At 35.2% G+C, this 7,204-nt stretch overlaps 1 pseudogene; it reads right to left on the bottom strand.

The window, feature by feature from the left end:
* Positions 1-1,010: 1,010 nt before the first annotated feature.
* On the bottom strand, positions 1,011-1,949 carry LOC466363 (olfactory receptor 52J3-like; annotated as a pseudogene).
* Positions 1,950-7,204: the final 5,255 nt, after the last annotated feature.

Raw genomic sequence — 7,204 nt, 5'->3', positions numbered from 1 at the left:
AGTAGCTATGCATAAGTTAATCTGCAGCTTCTACATTAAAGTCAGGGGATCTAGAAATAAATCATAGACCTAAGATGAGAAACCTTGAATTTTAGGATAGAGTATTTTAGAATCAAATGTAGATGGAAAAAAACACAACTCGGTAAAGTGATAGGCAAAGGCCAGCATATATCACATAGAAATGTTACACATTACTAGATTTTAAAAACTACACTTGTGACTATGCTATAAGCCTAAAAGCAAAGGGTACATCAGTGCTAAATTACTGTTGGTATCAGTGAGTAAAAGTTTTAAAATTATATGTTTGTTTTGGCTATGATTGCACAGAAACTTACACATTTGGCAGATGATTCCACTTGAAGCTACAGATTTGGCAATGATTTTTTTGAGCCCATGGACTTGGCTTTATAAGAGCATAACAGAATGCAAGCTCCACAGGGCCAGATGTAGCAGAAGGCAAGCTCCGCAGGGCAGACATTTGTGTTAGTTTTGTTTCTTGATTTATCCCATGCATTTATAATTATTCAAAATATAAAACAAATACAATATGAATGTAAATTAAATTAGTAATCAAATACAGGAAGGAAGGAAGGAAAAAAGAAAGAAAGAAAAAAGGAAGAAAAGAAAATGAATGACATAGTTTACAGGGTTAAATTTCCAGTGCCACATATTTGTAATCACTGATCATAAAAGACTCAGTATAATATCTTCTTTCCCCATAAGAGAAGCAGCCTGCTGCAAACAAAGGTTCTGCATGAAGTTATGCAGGCGAGGTGACACAGCACTTTCCCAGGATATCCTTCCCAGAATATTTGTCAGTCTTTGAACTTGAGATACCATGGAAGTTTCTGCCACTGTTAAAATCCATTAGTCAGCATCCAGGAACAAACCAACTTGTACTGCAAATTGACAGGAATAAGGTAAGGATTAGGAGATATTCCTTAAAGCAAGAACGTATCAGTCTTCATAGGGGAGATCAAAGCCCTTAGTAAAAGAACATGGTCAGAATCTTATTTTTCAGTAAGTACATAGAGCACTCGCTCTCGTTTCCATTTGGTCCTCACCCCACAAATGATGGGGTTGAGAGAGGGTGGGATAACCAAATAGAGAGTAGCAACAAGAATGTGAATGTAATGTGGAATGTTGTGTCCAAATCGATGAGTAAGGAAAGAGAAGACCGACGGGATATAGAAAACACAGATGACCCCAACATGAGAGCCACATGTGCTTAGGGCTTTTAGCCAAGCATCATGTGATGGGAGGCGGAAGACAGCACAGAGAATGTAAACATATGAGATAACAATAAGGACCAGGTTCAGGAGAAAGAGGGAGACCACAAAGAGCCCATAGATAGCATTGACACGGATGTTTCCACAGGACAATTTTGCAATGCCCATGTGCTCACAGTACGAATGGGCTATTATATGAGCCTGACAAAATGGTAAACGGTAGATGAGATAGATTATCGGGAGTGTAAACAGAACTGGACGAATTACAATGCACATAGTGATGCCCACCAGCACCCGGGATGTCAAGATGTTTGTGTAGTGAAGTGGATTGCAGATGGCCACGTAACGGTCAAAGGCCATGGCCACCAGGACCTCAGCCTCCATGCCAGTGAAGGCATGGATCAGAAACATCTGGGCCACACAAGCTCCAAAGTTAATCTCATGAGCATCAAACCAGAAGATACCCAGCGTACGAGGCACAGAGGTTGTAGAAAGGGCCAAATCAATTGTGGAAAGGATGGCCAGCAAGTAGAACATGGGCTCCCGGAGGGTCTGTTCTGCCTTGATGACTAGCAGAATGGTAGCATTTCCCAGCAAAGCCAAAAGGTAAACAGAGCAGAAATGCAGGGAGATTCACATATGGACGTCTTCCAGACCTGGGATTCCAATGAGAAAAAATGTGGCTGGGTGAAAAGTGCCCCTGTTGCCATGGTATGCCATCCTGCAGTGCATTGTTCTGAAAAGGTGAAGCTCCTTCTTCTTTTGGGGGAAAGAGAGAGAGAAAGAGAAAGATCAGATGAAGCAGTTGCTAGCATAGCATAGCAGCTAGCATAGCAGCAGCTAGCACAGCAGTTGCTAGCATCAATTTCTAGCCCTGTGTTTCAGCACGGAATTGAATTCACATTTACTATGCAAGCAGGTGGGTTCAGAAACTCCTGTACTGAGTCATTGCCTTAGCCATTTATACAGACCAGGGCATGGTGAAATTCAGAATTTTCATTCTGCCTGTTGATTGGGTTCTAATTCTATATATAGAGATTTGCAACAACCTTATTGAGGATTTCTAATAATTAATACTTTCCACTCACTTTGAAAGCAAGTAGTACATTATTTTACTCTGGGAATTCACCCTCTGTTGAGTAACATTGGAAATATCAAAACAGCACATGGGGCCATGTGAATACAACACACAGACCCTCAAAGTGTCATTAGGTGATTCATAAGAATGTAAATCATAAGACCTCATGTACATAGGCACTTTCACAATAAAAACCTAAATTCTTTAATTGACTGGCCTTGAGATACATATGTAAAAACTCTGACCCAAGCCCAGTAGCCTCTCAGATACTGAAGCAGACTATAAGAAACATCGATTTCTCAGAAAAGTACTGGTTCCTGTGATGCCTGGCCAGAAGTAGAAATAGCAATTGTTTATGACCTCCAGGCTTAGGATTTTCAAGTGGGAAAAGGATAAGAAGGCTGTGTAATGCCATTTTCACACTCTGTTTATTATCTACCCCACACCAGGTATTCTTAGAGCACCTGTTAATTTTACCTTTGTTAATTTTTCCTCTACTATGGAGCCAATACTTATTTGTCACTCCTTCTACCAGTTCAAGACACTGGATATGTGGGTAGAAGACAACACGGACAGTCTCAGATAGTATTTGTGATAGAGAAGTTTGGGTTTTTTTTTTTTTTTGTAGTTCTCTTGGATAGCATTGTGTCAACTGAAAAACGATCAACTTTTGCAATAGTCTAAAAGGAATGAAGAAAAATAGTTAAGTAATACCTTTAAAATGCTGCAAATAAACCAAGTCACTCAAAATGAGTTAAGGAGGCTTGCCCTGGGGTCCTTGGTACAGCAGTTGTAATTCAAAATAAAGTTAAAAGATCTGTACTTTCATCTTTGGCATAGTTTCACTTTCTAATCATTTTTTAATTATCATTTTTTAATACACTAAATATATCAAGTCAAAAATAACTTTTTTGAGGTGAAGCTCCTTCTTTTGGGGGAAAAACAAAGGGGAAAGAGAGAGAGAAAGAGAAAGATCAGATGAAGCAGTTGCTAGCATAGCATAGCCGCTAGCATAGCAGCAGCTAGCATAGCAGTTGCTAGCATCAATTTCTAGCTCTGTGTTTCAGCACGGAATTGAAGAGTAAACTCTTCATCCTTTTGAGATTATTCCAACAGAGAGAGAACAAGTGCTGCAAAGTACACTGACTCTTATTGTATTGTATAAAAACATTGATATTCTGGACAATTAAAATATAATTGCTCAGCAGAAAGATAATGACAGCACCCAGGCTATAGACTTAAGGATTAAATCTAGGTACCCACTCTCAAAAGTAGGTCTCCACTACCCTTATTTCTTCCTACTACCATAGAAACTGATTTAACCTAATGCAATTGGTAGGATGACATTTTAACTTGGATATTCATGAGAGATTTCACACATAATTTTTAAAATTTAAAACATAATTTATACATATTTTGGGCATCTATTATTTAATGCATACATAATATGTTCATATATTATAATTTTATACATTACATGTTAAAACAATATATAACTTTTTTTCCCTGCCTGGTGCAGGTCAGCCACATGGCCCAGTTCTCAGTGTGCACTGCTCCTATATCTCTCCATGCACTGCCACACCTGCTCACCAGAAATCAGCAGCTGATTCACCTCATTCTTCCATAGGAATCAACACCTACACATAACATTGGGCAGCACAGTACTTAGTCCCTTTTCTGAGTAGCACTTGGAAGGTGTGCTAATATTAGGTTTCTAGAACCTCAGGGATATTATAAGAATACATCTAATTTTAGTCTCTACTTTATACAGAGCTCTGCAAATGAGTCCTCAGAGACTGCTCACCAACTCCTGGGTGCTGCTCTAGAAACACAGAAAAGCTCAAGGAAGGCAGAAGCAAGCTAAAGTGTAGGTAATACAATTTCAACAAGTGGGACTAAAGCACACTCTCACTGTCATTTATCCTTGATATATGTAAAAACAGATAATTGTATCTCTACCTAATTGTGAATGTGTAGCCCAATTCTGTAGGCCTTTTTCATACAGAATAAACTGGCTAAATTCATGTCCAACATTTTAACTACCACAGTAGGCTTTCTAACTTAAACTATTTCTCTTCACTGATAGTTTTTTCAGACCAAATATAACTGACTTGAATTTCTCTAATTAGCATAAAAACACAAAGTCATGATCTTTTGTCCGTTGTGTTTTCTATACATGAATTCTCAAAACCAACACCACCAAAATTTTACATATACAACTTTTAAAACTCCTACTAATAAATACCTAAAATTTCAATCCTGGAATCTGACTGCTGGTGTACAAATACTGACTTTGTCACAAACTAGCAGTAAAATTTTGAATGACTTGTGTATCATTTCTACATCTCAATTTCCTTATCTATAAATGGGAATAATAATAGAATTTCCTTCGTTGGGTAGATTTGAGATACAAATTTTTCTGAGGCATTTAGAACTTTGTCTTGTACACAGTAAATCACCAGTTATAGTCATTTTTTAAACTATTATTTTATTAATTTATATTTTAGCTCTAAATATTTTAGCTCTTAAATAAAATATAACTAAATAAAATTTAGTTATATTTTAGCTCTTGAAAACTTCATATAAGTGATTATTGCAAAACAAATTGAGGAAATTTATACTACCAATTATGTAGCCATTTTTCTTCTTAACTCTAATGATGTGAAACATGTTCTCTCTAATCTTAGACTCGAATATATATATATATGTGTGTGTGTGTTTGTGTGTGTAGTTCTTATTAGAATGTGGTTATCTGGAGTGAAAAATTATATCTCTTTATTACACAGTTGAGGTTTCTGAGAACCTCCTTAAGACAGCACTACTTAAGCAAATAAAGCATGAAATTAAAAGCATGTGCAGTAATATTCTTTATCTGGCCTTGTCTGTCTTCTCCATTATTCCATACCAACATTTCGTTAATGTTATCTCCTCCAAATTTACAATTTTTGCATTTCTGTATATATACAATGATATATTCTCTAAGGTCCAATCAGGTCTTCACATCTAATCAAAATTAATCTTAAGACATTTACTCAGAGGTGCATTTTTTTTCTCTGAGTGAATGAGGAAGCATCTGAAGTTGAGAGCTGCTAAAATATGTTGGATACAAGTGGGGAACTAACCTTAAGAGCAAGATGAGATACAGAATTTTAACACCAAATATTAAAACAAAATTGACCCTCATTACATGGTTTAGTTATACAAACAACTCTTATATAAAATCGAACCAACATCTTTAACGCTGTGAGAGCCAATAAATTTCCTTTGAAGGTCTATATTATCTTTTCAAAAATATGTAATATAAAGTATCCCAACAGACACAGATTTAATTTTTTTTCTTGGACACATCCCTCACAGTGGCACTAGTTCTGTAGTTCTGCTCTGAAATGGTTGCACTTAGGTGTCTTGCTGAGAATATCTTTTATTTCTCTTTGGTTTTGGAGCCCCTGTTCCTCAAACCTCCTATCTTCCTATTTTACAGATAGCCTTGCAATTTTTCTGGAACAAATCTTTAAGTAAGTTCCCAAAGTATGATAAATGGGAAGTATAGTTTCAAAACTTTGTATGACTAAAAAGTGCTTTGCCCTCAACCATGATTAATATTTTGGGTCTAGTCATTATTATCAGTTGAATTGTATCCCCTGAAAATGTATATGTTAGAGTCCTAAACCCTCATGACCTCACAAAGTAACCTTACTTGGATCCCTTTTTAAAATTTTTTTATTTTTTTTGGTATTGTTGTTGTTGTTTTATTTTGTGGTGAGAACACTTCACATGTGGTCTGCCCTCAACAAATTTTGAACTTCACACTACTATATTGTTTACTACAGGCACAAAAATTATTCATCTATCATAACTGCAACTTTGTACTCACTAAACAACAACTTCCCATTTTCTCCAGCCCCTTAACTTCTGGAAACCATTATAGTCTTATTCACTTCTGAGTTTCACTACCATAAAAACTTCATTTAAAGTAGAATCATGCCACATTTGTCCTTCTGTAAATGGATTATTTCACTTAGTGTAATACCCTCATGTTATTGCAAATAGCAGAATTTCCATTTTTAAGGTTAAATAATATTCTATGCATATACCACATTTTCTTTAAAATCAATAAAATAAAAGTCAAATAAAATGGAGAAAATCAACAATGTGGAAAGTTTGTTCTTTAAATAGTTTAATAAATACATAAAATTTTTAACAGAACTGATCATGAAAAAACAGAGAAAACACAGTTTATACTGCTAATGGAAGTGGGAGCCATTACTACAGATCTCACACACATTTAAACATATTTAAACCATGCAGTGAATACAATGCAGAATATTTTTGCATTACACTAGATATCATAGTTTAAATGACATGTTGTTTCTAAATATACCCTCAGAATTTAAACAAGAAAGACAAAATTGGATCATTGTTCCTCTAAATATTTAATCCATAATTTTTAAAAAGTCACTCAAAAAGTCTTCAATCTGAAAGAGTTTCATTTGTGATTTTATCTCAACATTTACAAAGGAGCTAATACCAGTAGAGTCCAAAGTCTTTGAGAGTATAGAGTATTTCCCAACTGGTTTCATGAGTGATAACTGAACCAGTCAATTATATTCTGAGGAAAGGTAATTAAAGACTAATATGTTTTATAAGCACAGATATAAATACCCTTAAAAATTATCAAATAGAATACAATGATGTATCAAGAGAATAACACATTGCAAACAAGTGAAGGCTATTCTAGTACATAATTTGTTTTAAAAAATTATAGATATACTTCTTCACACTGCCAAAGATAGAAAAAAATGATCACCTTAATATATAAAATTTAAACATTTTTATCCTTTTAATACAATTTTTATACTAACATTTTACTTTTAATTTTTGGTACATCATAGGTGTA

The sequence above is a fragment of the Pan troglodytes genome, chromosome 9, assembly GCF_028858775.2.
Source record: "Pan troglodytes isolate AG18354 chromosome 9, NHGRI_mPanTro3-v2.0_pri, whole genome shotgun sequence".
In the NCBI taxonomy this organism is placed as follows: Eukaryota; Metazoa; Chordata; class Mammalia; order Primates; family Hominidae; genus Pan; species Pan troglodytes.
The sequence above is the reverse complement of the archived record's forward strand: the minus strand, read 5'-3'. Positions and strand labels throughout refer to the sequence as shown.